The sequence below is a fragment of the Papilio polytes genome, unplaced genomic scaffold (assembly GCF_000836215.1).
Source record: "Papilio polytes unplaced genomic scaffold, Ppol_1.0 DF823691.1, whole genome shotgun sequence".
In the NCBI taxonomy this organism is placed as follows: domain Eukaryota; kingdom Metazoa; phylum Arthropoda; class Insecta; order Lepidoptera; family Papilionidae; genus Papilio; species Papilio polytes.
In genome coordinates, this window is record NW_013525513.1 from 2,523,150 (window position 1) to 2,537,813 (window position 14,664).

General features: G+C 32.1%; 1 protein-coding gene across 1 annotated transcript in view; it reads right to left on the bottom strand.

The window, feature by feature from the left end:
* LOC106104283 (atrial natriuretic peptide receptor 2-like) overlaps nucleotides 1–14,664 on the bottom strand; it is a 145,229-nt gene that overhangs the window by 119,981 nt on the left and 10,584 nt on the right. The window lies entirely within an intron of this gene.

Genomic DNA, 14,664 nt, shown 5'->3' on the forward strand with positions numbered 1-14,664 from the left:
TTTTTGTGAATTCGAATATTATTTTTCATATTTCGTTATTGTTATAAAAAGTTGTATGTATCCTTATTTTTTAAAGCTTGTAATGTTGGAAAGGAAAGTGCAACACTAATTAAAATTGTAACAAGCTAACTATTCTTGTTAGTTGTTGTTAATTAAAAACGAAATGAAAAGTTTTACTGTTTTTAAATCATTTGCTTTCTGTTTATCTAGTTTAAATATTATGTGATCAAGGAATTTATTAACTTTAAAATATCTATACTATTATAATAAAGCGTAAACACACACTTTTTGTTGCCGAAGATATCAGCAATTACAGAATGTTTTTGAATCATTATTTTCTTAATAAAAAGCTCTACACTTAAGTCACGCTTTAGACTATACATTTTCACGCCATTAAACTTAAGGAGTAAATATTTTGGATAAAAACCCTAATGTGGGAAAGAGACCATAAGTTGCTGACAACATCAAGGAAGCACGGCTGGTATGGTTTGACATCATGTCATGTCATTTTGACATTTGCAATTGATAATTTGACACATGTAAAGAATATAATACAATTTCCATAATCTTATGCAGATGAAGTCGCAAGACTTTTTTATAAATTAAGTGACACTTAAAAATTAAAACAAAGATGACTATCAAACTTTAGTTAATTAAACATCATACAAATTTTCTATATTTACAATTATATCGATCCATATCGGTTAACTAAATTACACTAATGAAATGCACAAGTCTTAGAAATAGATATAAACAGAGGACAAGTTTCACTTTGGTTTCGAATTTAATTTCATTAATTGAACTACAGTACAAGTTTATGAACGTTGCTACGATATCTCTACGAGGCAAATTATTCGTAGACCAACAAACGCGCTGAGGGGCGCAAAATTTAAATTGAAGTAACAATTTGTATACCAACGTACACAGTAATATAATAAAAATAGATAAGGTAAAGGGTTAAAAAAATAGTTTTGTGTTAACGTTAAGAATGTTTTGTTTTTAAATTGACATTAAATCTAATCTTGCTAAAGGCATCAGTTATCAAAACACGTACCATATTAAAGATATACAAGCAACTGTTATGCAATTGTACACCGCTTGTGGACTTAGGATTCCTGTTGTTTACAGTGAGAGCCCGGGGGATAAGCTCCGTCTGGTTAAATATTGGAAAACGCTGCACGATTCTTAATAAAGTTTTTACTTTTTCAAATTTTTAAAATGAAATTGTTTTCAAGAATCTTCGTCTTGCAATCTCTTGCAGTTGTGAAATGTTTTATGTGTTTGAAATATAGATTTTCTTGAAAAATAAATTTCAATGCATATACTTAAAATATTGGAATAATTCCATTTTATTTTTTAAGGATTTTTTTCTGAGGACTGTACTCGAATGACACATACTTGTCACTTAAGTATATTATTTAAAATTAGTCCAACAGTCAGCTTCATAAATATGTTTACATTTACCAAGCTACAGAAACTTGTACACGTCCTTAAAAATATAAATGCACTAATTCGTTTATATGCTTCGAAAGTTTGGATGGATGAATGTTTATCAGAGTTTGTAGCCTAAACGGCTGAAATCTCGATGTAATTTAGCATAGATGTAGAGGAAAGTGTAGAAGAACACATAGGCTACTTAATTTTGTTTATTTTTTAATGTCTTACTCAAGTACATAATCCATAATCAAGAATAAATAGAAAAAGCGGTCGTTTAATATTTTCCTTTACTTCTAAAATGAATTCAGTTACACTATCTCACTTATGTATTCTGTTTGTGATACAAAACAAGTTCTTGTGCAAAAAAAATACACAAAACGAGCCTTCTTTGTTTCACAATAAATATAAAGAAAGAATGGACGAAACGTTTTACTGTTTCCTTTGATCGTAAAGAACAAGGATTATCCTCTGCCAAGAAAGTTAGACAAGATATAGGGCGATAAAGACAATGTCTCATAAGGCAGAAAAAAGTTACTGAGAACTAACTTGTAGGAACTTGACACCCGTTTTTTACAAGTATAAGTATGTCGGAGTGACGAGCGGTTTGTAGAATTCAATATGGAAGGTAGATCATACACACGGTAACGATTTTCAATTGTGGGTGTGCGTATATCGGAGATATTGAAATAACAATCGTGTAACATTAGAAATACTATTCTTAGTTGACCACCATCATAATTGATAACTTCACAACACACTCTAACCGAATTGCAATCATTTACAGAGATTAACTAATTGACTTCATCACTAACATAGCCAAACAAAGCGCATCATTCCAACATTCAAAGACAACTGTCATCAGTCATTCTATCGTCGTCTTGACATCTATCATGCACGATGCATATTCAGCCAGTCCTCAAAATTATTAGTTGCCAGTTACTTTAATCGTTCAAAAAGTATCAATAATTTCGCCACGATAAGTATATAGACTGTAAATATAATGCTTCAATCTTGATTATTGTGCAACGATTTTACGTGTTATTTTCTGAATCACACGCATAAAACTTTAACATTTTATCTCAATCATTCCCTTTAAAAATATATGAGATAGTAACATTTTTTAGTATATGTGACGACCCATGGAAGCCGGCTCTTTGATTGTCATGTTGTATCAGAATTATCAATGAAATTACTACGCATAATCCAAAATTTAAAAGACATCCTATACTCTAAAAATTAACATGCAAATAGTAGATTTCAAAAAGACTAGATTATCTTAACATACATTGCTGCGTGACCTTGGAAAAGAGTACAAAAATAGAATCAATAAAAAGCAATGGACAGTGTTGATAAATCTATGTCGATAAAGCCGGAAAAATCGATCAATTTACGTTCCTGATTTGACTGATGATAAAAATAATGGATTAGTGGTACGATTGAATGGATTTAGTTCGATTTATTTATAGAATGGACGCTTTAATATGAAGTGGTCTGTATAAATATAGAAATACAATATATTTTATACTAAAATATCGTGCATGTTAACCTAAGCCTCTTCGTACACAAGCCTACGCAAATCTGCGATTTTACTCTCTAAGCGACTTATGCAAAACAATTTCATAGAGTAACCGATGCAGAGAGTCACTTAGAGACAAAAATCGCAGATTTACGTAGCCTTGTGTTCGAAGGGGCTAAATATATAATTTTGGTAGTTTAGGAAGCAACCATTACATTGAGCATTTCTCACAATTTCATTGTTATCATTTTGTTCACGTTTTAATATACAAGTGTATGTTATATGCAATACAGTTAACTATAATACTCATCATCATCCACTTGCCCTTATCCCTTACGGAGGGTCGGCACAGTATGTGCTGCTCTTCCATACATCTCTATCAGCCGTTATATCTGAATCCACTCCTTTCTTTAACATATCCTCTTTCACACAATCCATCCATACTTTCTTCGGTCTTCCTCTTCCTTTGTAGCCATCCACATTCAATCTTAACACTTTCTGGTTTATGTCCCCATCATTTCGTCGCATAACATGTCCATAACATGCTAACCTTTTTCTTCTCAATTTCTCCACCACTGGCGCCACTTTCAAACTTCCTCTAATATACACATTCTTAACTTTATCCATTCTTGTCACACCACAAATCCATCTTAACATACGGATCTCAGCCACATGCAATCTCCTTTCATCCGCAACTTTGGTGGCCCAACAATTAACTATAATACTGATTAATTTAAAACTATACAAAATATTTAATGCCAATTTTACCTTACCTTACCTTTATAACTATTAGTATACATTAATAATGATTTCAAAAGCTTTCACAAATATTTAAATTGCCTTTAATCACAATCCCGCGAGGCAAACTAATATTATTTCAAAGGATTAACGACTAATTTATGGTATCTGTTAGACATGAAAATAAATTTTAATGTTAATAAATAACAAGCTATAATAGTACACTTAAACTCACTGATCAAATTACAAATATAAAAACAGTCGCATTAATGAGGAAAAGTCCAAGGCACCATGACACTCTTTCGACTGTACTGTCGGCCGCGACTCAGTTCGCGTGGAATTGAAAGAAATAAAATAAGTACTCTATGTGTTCTACCTGATGTAACGGACCGAGCCGAGGCTTCTGAGGGAGCCTAGTTACTCATAAACGAGGTTTAAGCTGAGCGCCATCCGCGTTCGGCCACCTCAAACCAGGTGGAGCTGTAAATGCCTGTTCAAGGCAAACAGTGACAAATCAGTCATCCGTGCCAAATTTAATCGAGATATAGACTACAAACTCTACCAAAAAATCATCCAAACTTTCGTATTTAGTAGGATTTCATTCAGATTCAGATCAAATTATGATTTCATTTTGTTAGTCTTCACTCTAAAAATTGTTAGCCAGATTTAGAAATTTCAAACATTTCCAGACACCCTCAATTTCAACGATGTTAATTTTAAATGCATTTAAATTGGTACGGTAAATCTTATTATGCAAAATTATAATCACTTAATGATAAATCAACAAACAGATTCAAATTCGTTTACAATTTCAATGCGGTTGCAATGTTTGCGATAGTGATTTCACTCGAATTTGGATTGTACATTTGAAATTGGATTGTACATTTGAATTTGGATTGTATTTGCTATCTAAACGCAATCATCAACTTAGTATCCTATCAAATAGATTACTTGATTGACAGTTGTCATACTGTCGCATTACAATTAACAAAGAATCAACGTTAACCTTTGGTAACAAGGTTTATTTTTCAAAGTAAATTTTAAAGGGCATAGAAAACATAATTTTAAGCATTCATAAATAAGATGATTGTAACATTCGACCGCATGTCTTTACCTGTAGATTAGGTTATAATAAATAAAAACTCATTTTACTCATAAACATATGGAATTCTTTCTAAAATATTGACAATAAGGCAGAAAATACACTCATTAATAATTTAAAAAGAAAAATGGACAGCAGGTTTTAATTTCTACTGAATGATTTAATTTATAAAGCTACACAGCCATTTTACTACTCGCCGTTTAACAAATTTTACTTTTACTTTTGCTTTATCCCATTCTTAATGAAACAAAGTTTCTATTACAAATAAGAAACAAAACAGATCCTTTTGAATACTTGCGGATAATTACTGAAGAATTATAAAAGGGTTTTATAGGAAGATAATTTTTAATTTTCCTTCGTTAATTTCAACGCAAAACATCTCTTTTATTTAGCAATATCCAAAGACTTTCCAATTCTTTCAACATTTTAGAAACAATTTTATTTTAAGTGACTGATGTTTTGCCTCTACTCATGCTCAGTTCCGACATTTTAACTATGTAGTTCGACTTTAGATTCAATCCTTTAACACGCTTCTTGCGTAACAGGCCGATATCGACCTGACGCGGTACTTAAGCAGGTGCCGACGAAGAAAACTAAGTCCCTCTCGCTAGTGCGAAACGATTATCTCAAAATTTATACATTATGTTTCCACAAAGTTATAGCAATTTAATCTATCCTAGCGCTGGTGGGTCTAAAAAGGCCTGCCATGCACTAGCGGAAAGATCACTGGGGGCGCATTTTGGCCCACCGCTCCACATGAAGAATTATGATTTTATTTGCCGCAGTAAACGTGTTAAGACATAAATAAATATAAAAAGAATATTCAATTGAATAGCTCAGTAATTTTTCAATTTAATTTCTGTCGAAGAAGTGTTTTCATAAAATGATTCAGTAGTTAGATGCAAAAGATTACTACTATAATAACCTAGATTATTATGTTTTCAAGTACTTAATAAATTATTAATTGCACGTGCAGTTTGATATTAAAAGTGACGTCAGATATCGTTATTGTTACATTATGGAATATTTTAAATAATCTTCACAGATATTTCCGTGCCGATATGATTAATCGTTCTTAAAGCCTATTAAATTATACGATTGTACATGTAATTCTTCTGTTATTAAAATATAGTACCATACAAAATCTTACTAATATTGTAAATGCAAAAGTTTAGATGGATGGATTTTTGTTATAGTTTGTAGCCTTAACGGCTGAACGGAATTTGATGATATTTAGAATAGATGTAGAGGATAGTCTGGAAGAACACATAGGCGCAGTTTTTTTTTTAATTTCCCGCGAACGGAGTCGCGAACGAAATCTGGTGTACAATAAATCATTCGAGATGGTGCGCACATTAACCGATCCATGCGAAGGAGTTCCCATAAGAAGTATGTATACACGTCTAAAAACACTATAAATAAAGTATTGACAACAACTTGTCTGTAATTATAAAGAGGAAAGATTTGAATGTTTGTGTTCATTGAATAAGCTCCGAAACTATTAAACCGATTTCAAAAATTCCTTCATCATCAGCAACGGCAAGGTCCTTCAAGAAGCGAGCCTATCATTTCCTCAAAGGCCGGCAACGCATCTGTAGTTCCTCTGGTGTTGCGGATGTCCATGGGCGTCGTTGACCACCTTGGTGTTCATGTCGCTCATTTGCCCCCTTTTATTATAAAAAAAAAGCAAGCTTCATTATCACTGAGTAAAATAGGCTTTATCTTATGTCAACGGGATGGGTATGACAAGATAAGACAGAAAACATATGACACGTATATTCTAGCCCACCTAGGCAAAGCTGGGACGTATCGCTAGTCATTTATATAAAAGTCAAAGACCCTTTGTTTTTTTTTTTCAAAGACTAATGAATTCATATTATTAATAAGTATTGTTAAATAAATATATCTTAAAGTAAATATTATCTTCTCATATTTTCATATAAGAAAATCAAGAAAAACAATTTATCTATTCAACAAAGGTTTAATATATTTGTTTGGATTTTGTTTATGAACATTTACTTTGAATACGTAATTGTCTTATTAACTTCTCTAGAAACATTTCACTTGAGAGTAAATTCCTGGAAATTATTCTTGGAATTTAATCTCCTTCAATAATTTATATTAAATCCGTAACAAAACTTTAAAGGTCAAGAGTTATTTACGCTTGAGTTAATACAGATTTATACGGTTTATTAAGCTATTAATTCATATTTGATACTAGTGTTCCCCGCGACTCCGATCGCTTGGAATTAAAATAGCGAATAGCCGATGTGTTCTTCCAGGCTATTACCAACATCTATACCAAATTACATCGAAATCCGATCAGCCGTTTAGGCTACAAACTCTAACAAACATCCATCTATCTAAACTTTCACGTTTATAATATTAGTATGATTTTAAAATTGAACATTTGTACGAGTTATTGGAGCTATATAGTAATTTAAAAAAAAGAAATGGTAACTCATATGGTACTAAACTCATTTGACAAGATTTCAGGCAAAATCTTAAGCATTTTCTTTGTCGTATACAAACATCTAATTTCCACTGTCAACAATTGCAGCAACATCGTTCATAGCAGTGCTCATTTCAAAGGCAAAATGAAAGTAAATATGTCAGTTCTATGCGCGTACGTTTTACTACGGTGTAAGTTTGTATTATTTATGAAGCCATTCTCAATGCAATAATTTGTATTCTCTTAAATTGTATGAACAATTTTATTTGCAATTGTAGATGATAGTGATCGTAAAACGAACGTGAACGTTTTCGAAACGGTGGAAAATGTACATAAAAAGGTACAAAAATATTTTATTACTTACACAGTAAAAACGTAACCCAATTTTCTAACACATCACCTTATATGACTACTTTTTTAACTAGCTGTGGAATTAGAAAACAAAAAATGGAACCCACCTGCAAGCACTCTTTCGTAAAAAAAAAATATCAAAAACGGTCTACTAGGCGCTGAATTATGTCGTAACATACATAAAAAACATACAGATGAATTGAGTGCCTCCTTCTTTTGGGAAGTCGGTCAAATATATGTTTCTCACTGATAACGTAGCTTTTTGATGGTGAAAAAATTTTTGAAATCTGCCCATTAGTTTTTGAGTTATTTCAATACATACAAAAATACAAAAATATAAATCTTTCCTCTTTATGGTATTAGTATAGACTAGTTAATTGATTCGTATTAAGATTACTTTTTTATATTAATGTAATTAGTTTAAAAGACCTATTATTTAAACACATTATCCTGTTAAATAAGGAACTGTGATATCAAAGAATCGCCAGTAAAATTAGGCTGTATCTTTCCTTTTGTTCATTTTCTGAGATTATTCTCTTAGACAATGGTATCGTATATTTAAGCAAAAAATCTTGAGATAAAATCTCTGGCTCAAGTTAACTTGGTAGAGAAAATGAAATTACATTTAAGATGAACCTTCTTGGAAAGTATATCATTAATTTTTTTCTTTACGTAATACTTTTACAAAACATTTTAGTTATAAGTTACCTAAAAATTAGATAATCTAATTATTAAGAGCGAACTCGTCGATTTTTTTCTTTACTAGCTCTTGCTCGAGACTGCGTCCACGTGAAATTAACAATTAAAAAATAAAGCCTTTGTTACTCATTGATAACGTAGTTAATGGTTAAAGAATTTTTGAATTCGGCCCAGTAGTTTAAAAGTTATTTCAAACATACAAAAATACAAATATGTCCTCTTAATAATATTTGTATAGAAAGGGGGCAAACTAGCGGCGGAAACATGAGCTATCAACGTCCATAAACTCCACTAGAAGAAGAACAGATTGCCTTAAATAAATAGTACACTATATAATTATAACACATTGACAGTTTTTACTGTCAGTTGAACTGCTCAGTTAATGTTTTGCCGACTCACTCAGTTGTAATTAAACAATTCGACTCTTCAGTTATAATTGTCAGAACTGATCGGAGCGGGCTTGTCAGTAACTTTTATTCGAGACTTTGTCCACTAGGAATTTGAAAAGTTTCAAGTAAGATAACCTATAACATTCATATAAAATAGCCTTCTAATGACAAAAGATTTATTTAAAATTAAATATTGACCATACCAAAATTAACTAAATGAATAAGATTCAATCATGTCCTACAAATATGTAAATGTTAATATAATGAGCACACCAAGCCTAAATTGTACAATCGAGGTCATATATTAATAGATCTATTTGTTTAAATTATTATGAATTAATAGCTTATTTGACTATTTAATGAAAAACGGCTGAGCAAATACTTCGGCCGCGGCCGGTTTGAACGTAAACTTCGCATCATACGATCGTATTCTATTGTAAGTGTTTGAAACAAATCACTAATTTATTACCATCTTTAAACTGTTAACGATCCGTTCTGTGTTTTATGAGCTCGTTGTTGGTTTTTTTATATATTTTTAATACCACATTGCTTTACGATATAACGTTAAAGCGTGTAGAAAATTCATGCTTTACTCTTTGACACAATTTAGTCATAGAGTAACAATGTTGGCAACATTGCACATTTAAGGCTGATTTCCCAGCTACGTTAGACCATTAGTTACTGCTCATTGTTCTATAAATTCATTAAATTCGTTTCCGAACTACACGTAACACAAGTTTTACTTCATTGAAACATAGGTTTTTTTAAAGTATAAGGTGGCAAACGAGCAAGCGGGTACCTGAATCGACCGAAATGGAAAGCGACCGCTGCCCATAAACATCCGCAATTGCAGATGCGTTGCCTCCCCTAATTGACGGAAGAGGAAACTCACAAAAAGAGGATATTTCCCCTTCCTATGCGTCACCTCCACTGGCAAATCCACTTTTCCTTCCCATCCTTTTCTCTTAAGAAAAGTGTGGAACGGGAAAGGGACTAAAATTCATAAATTAACATTAATGAAACGATAGGTAACAAAATAATTTGAAACTTCAGAAACCCAGCATTAGAGAATCGAATCAGAATCCTTTACTGTCTCGATAGATTCTATTTATAGTCCAACCTTGAATACTTAACGAAGCAGTTAGTTGTCATGAAATTATTATCTCTTTGAAATCCTATATCATATAGTTTAGATAAGTCTAAATCTAAAGCTTTAATTAAAATTTAATGTAAATGTTCAAGTGTTATTGGGAACCAGCAAAATATGTTGCGTTTTGTATACCTTCGACTAGGTAGATAACGTTGTAAAACGAGATTTATGTTGTTACTAGCTTTCGGTCGCAACTCCGTCCGCGTGGATTAAAAAACAAAAGTGAGTACCCTATGTGTTCTTCCAGACTATCCTCTACATCTATACAAAATTTCATCGAAATCCGTTCAGCCGTTTAGGCTACAAACTCTAACAAAAATCCATCCATCTAAACTTTCGCATTTATAATATTAGTATGGAGTATGATAGCTGTTCCCATGCGGCTTCATCCGCATAAAATTATAAAAATGTTAAAACTGCAATTGTCAAAATTACCGTTGCCATAATAACGTTGCTTTCATTGTTGGCAACTTGTAGTTTATGGTCCCTTTCCCACTTTATGTTTTTTTTTTCAATTTATTTACCCCCTAAATTTAATACCATGAAAATAAAATGCCTTAAGCGTATCGTAAGTGTAGGGCTTATTAAAGAAAGAATTATTTAAAAATATGCTGTGATTACTGACATCGCAAGCCACGGAGTAGTGTGTGTTTACATTTTATTATAATAATATAGATATGAAAGAAGTATGTACATATTTGTATTTAAAGATTAAATACATAAGTATGCAAGTTTTTTGAAGGATTAAATGCGGATATTTTATAGACAAATCTTATTTCTAACAATAAAAGGAACAAGCATATTTCTAACGAATTCACACCATCTGTGTAAACATTACAAACGACGTTATAAATAATTTCTATGTAACAATTTTAAACTTCAACTGATTAAATTCTTTATTTAATCTTACTTCTTACTATTAAAAATGCGAAAGTTTAGATGGATAGGATGGATGTTTGTTAGAGTTTGTAGCCTAAACGGCTGAACGGATCGCGATGAAATTTAGCATAGACGTAGAGGATAGTGTGGAAGAACACAAACGTTACTAACTTTTGTTTTTTTAAACTCGACGAGGACGGAGTGGCGGGCGAAAGCTTATTGTTAATAATTCAATGATTACATTTTTTTCAATCGAAGAAAAACGTGAAATTTAAATTTTGTTTAATAACATGGATAAGTAAGAATGAAAAACAAAATTAAAACCTTACCGTGGTATTAAACTGTAAAAATATTACACTATATATATTTTGAAAATTCTCGATTGCAATATTCATGACGACCTAACCTATACTAATGTTACAAAGAGGAAAGATTTATATTTTCGTATTTATTGAAATAACTCAAAAACTACTAGGCCGATTTAAAAATCTATCATAATTAAAAAGCTACGTTATCAGTGAGTGACATAGGCTATGTCTATACTAATATTATAAAGAGGAAAGATTTGTATTTTTGTATGTGTTGAAATAACTCAAAAACTACTTGGCCGATTTTAAAAATTCTTACACCGTTAGAAAGGTAATTTATCTGCGAGTAACATAGGCTACATTTATTATTATTTTTTAAGTCCACGCGTGCGAAGTCGCCAGAAACAGCTAGTAGAAGATATTTGAAAAGAACTATACTGCCGTCTTTCAATGTTGAATACAAACAGGTAAGAGAAAATGGACTAAAGTCTCACATTATCATGCGGTATTTGTTCTTAGTTGGTAACAAACATTATACACACATTTTAACACAGAAAGGTATAAAATAATTAAGCCCGCATACATTATAGCAACCCTGTGGGAACCTCATTTAAGTAATAACAAAATACGAAGCACCTTATGAATAATGTGGGTTTCCACAGGAGCTACATGTTTCACAATCTTATTGCTATCTCAGCTTTTACAGAGTATGAGAGAAATGGGTATATGTTATACCCAAGCATTATATCATAAGTTAATTATACACAATACAAGCTTGCACGAGGTCTACGCGATGATGTAATACATTACTTCGCAATGAAGCGCAAAATGTAAACATTACCAACAAAACACTACCGACTGTCGTGTTTTGTTTCGCGAAGAGTACCTCTCCAGAGACGTTTAGATAAACATATGTTTTAACAGTGGAACCCTTTAACATTTTCGCACGAATTGACCACAAAAAAGAGAGCCGTGAAGTAGGAGCAATTCCTCTTTTTTTATACGGAAAGGATAAGAAGGGCAGATGCATTTAATGGTGAACGAGATGCATAAGGAGATGCATCTTCTTTAATTGCATTTCTTCCTTCATCAATTAAGAGTAGGCAACGCATCTGCATATTTATGAGCAGCGATCGCTTCGCCTTTTTGGAGAATTTAGATGGTCGCTTGGTAGTCTCTTTATATTATGGATGTAAGCGAAAATTTGTTTTAACATTGTCTAAGTTGCTATGTTCCCAAAAGCTCTAACAATAAGAAAGAAATAACAACGTTCTCATAAGGTATTAAGAATGAAATACTCCTTTCTAGAGATAGCTAACTTTTTAGAAGTAAAAAGTTCTCTAAATGATGGATGCAACAAGTTTGTCACTGAAACTTGAAAGTCCTTTATTCGTGATAGATGGCGCTAACTGTCTTGACACAACAATAAATTATTCATTTCTATAACATTACTAACTTGTATTAATTTCATAGGTGCAAGATTCGCTGATCATTTTCAACTACTCCTAAATACCTTTATGTACATACGAGCTGTTGCCCGCGACTTCGTCCGCGTGGTATTAGAAAACATACGAACTATATAAATTACAAAAAACTACGTATCCCTCGGGAACCGGACATTTCTTTGGGATGAAACTTATCTCATGTGTTCTCCAGACTTTGTTTTATATCTGTGCCAAATTTCAATAAGACATGTTGAACCGTTGCAGAATGATCGAGTAAACATTAAAAAACTAAATGAATCCCACAGGAACCGTAACTATTCCCGGGATAAAAAGTAGCCTATGTGTTCTCCCTGACTATGCTCTAAGCCTGTGCTAAACTTCATGGAGATCCGTTCTGCCGTTTAGGCTACAAACGCTAACAAACATCCATCCATCCATCCATCTAAACTTTCGCATTTATAATATTGTTTATTATTATTGTCATATATATATGTTTATCAGAATTCTAAAGTAATTTAACAAGAGCGATTATAAGTTATCTAATCCTGAAAATTGGAAATTCAAATCATAATAATGTAATACGGTTGGCGATGCCATCATTTTTATATCACACATCGTTGCTCGAGAGGAACATTTTTCAAATCGTTCAAATAATAGCTTCCGACAATCGTCCCTAATAAATCATGCGTACGGTGAAATAACATTTTCGATTGGGTCTCTTTTTGTAACATATTTTATGTAACTCATTTTTTATCGAACGGTAAAGTACTAATACTGGGTTGCTGAAGTTTCCATTTCATTTATCGTTACCTAAATCCGGTTTCCCAGCTACGTTTGTACCGGGTGGTGGTATCCAGGTGGGTCCCATTATTTTGTTTGATTTTTGGAGTCAAAGACTATGACGTAGTTAATTCTAAATCCTTTAAAAGTAATACTATCTAGTTTGTTTACAGCAAACATTGTTGTTTCTTCAAGAAAAATCTTTGGTTGACAACATGTTTTTAATAAGGTTTTCTGTAGTGAATTCTCACCGTTAATACTTAAATACATTTACGCATATAAACAGACAAAAAGCATTCAAATGTAAATAAAAGTATGTGTACAGATAGCCGTGAAATTGACAAGGATTTGCTAAATTTAGATTCTTTAATACAAATGGACGAACACACAATAGTATTTTCTCACTCGCCTCTAAAAATACTAAACCAACTGGCGAGTGATAAATAAATAAATGTTATACGTTGCCTTAAGAAAACTATTTTTAGTGTTTATTTCTACGTTATCGTACTTTTGTATTAATAATTATTTTATTTAGATACTCTTTTACGAACAAGTGTTTGAAAAAATCGTCTCATATCAAAAATTGGTGAGGGTAAATAAATGAAAAGATAGCGAATTTCACCTTTCAAGAACTATAAGTCAAGCCCCTTTTTGAAGCCTTCGACAAAGCAGGATTAAACTTTTTCATTTTAATACAAAAGAGAAACAATATTCGAAATATTTGTAAAATTTGTAAGACTTTTCTTAATAATTAGGTACTACAATAAACGACATAGAAAGTAGATAAGAAACCCACATAACTAGTACGCTTGTATGATTCGACTGTTACCAATATTGTATTTGTATCAAATTAATCGAGTACGCAACCAAACAAGACGTATTTAAAAACATATTGTTAGAGTGCGCGCACACCTTTGACTAAACTATAGCATAACTGTTTAGTCGCGCTTTGATTCCTATAAGCTTATATAGAACCTCCACTGAACACTGCTCGATTTTTAGTTGTTCAACTAAACAGTGGAATTAGCTACAAAACGAACGGTGTTCTCGCCGATTAATTGCTCCCTTTTATTACAAAAAAAACAATTGACAATCAAACATCAGTTCCGCGATAGTTAAAACAAAGATGTGCGCCCGTTATAAAGACGACAATGTCTTATCATACAGGTATAAACAGTGGAAACTCAAGTCATACGTGTTGAGTGTGTTATCAGAAAGTATGCGGGCCATCGGACAAGACGCCACTCAAGATCACCGATAATACCACTCGATACTTAAAAATAAATGTATCAATACATCGATAGTCTTGAAGGTTGAAGTAACAATTTACCTTTATTACAATACTCGTAGTTGACAATTACAAACATATTTTTATAAACCTAAATTACGGCTTATGAAATGATAATAAAAATTATGTA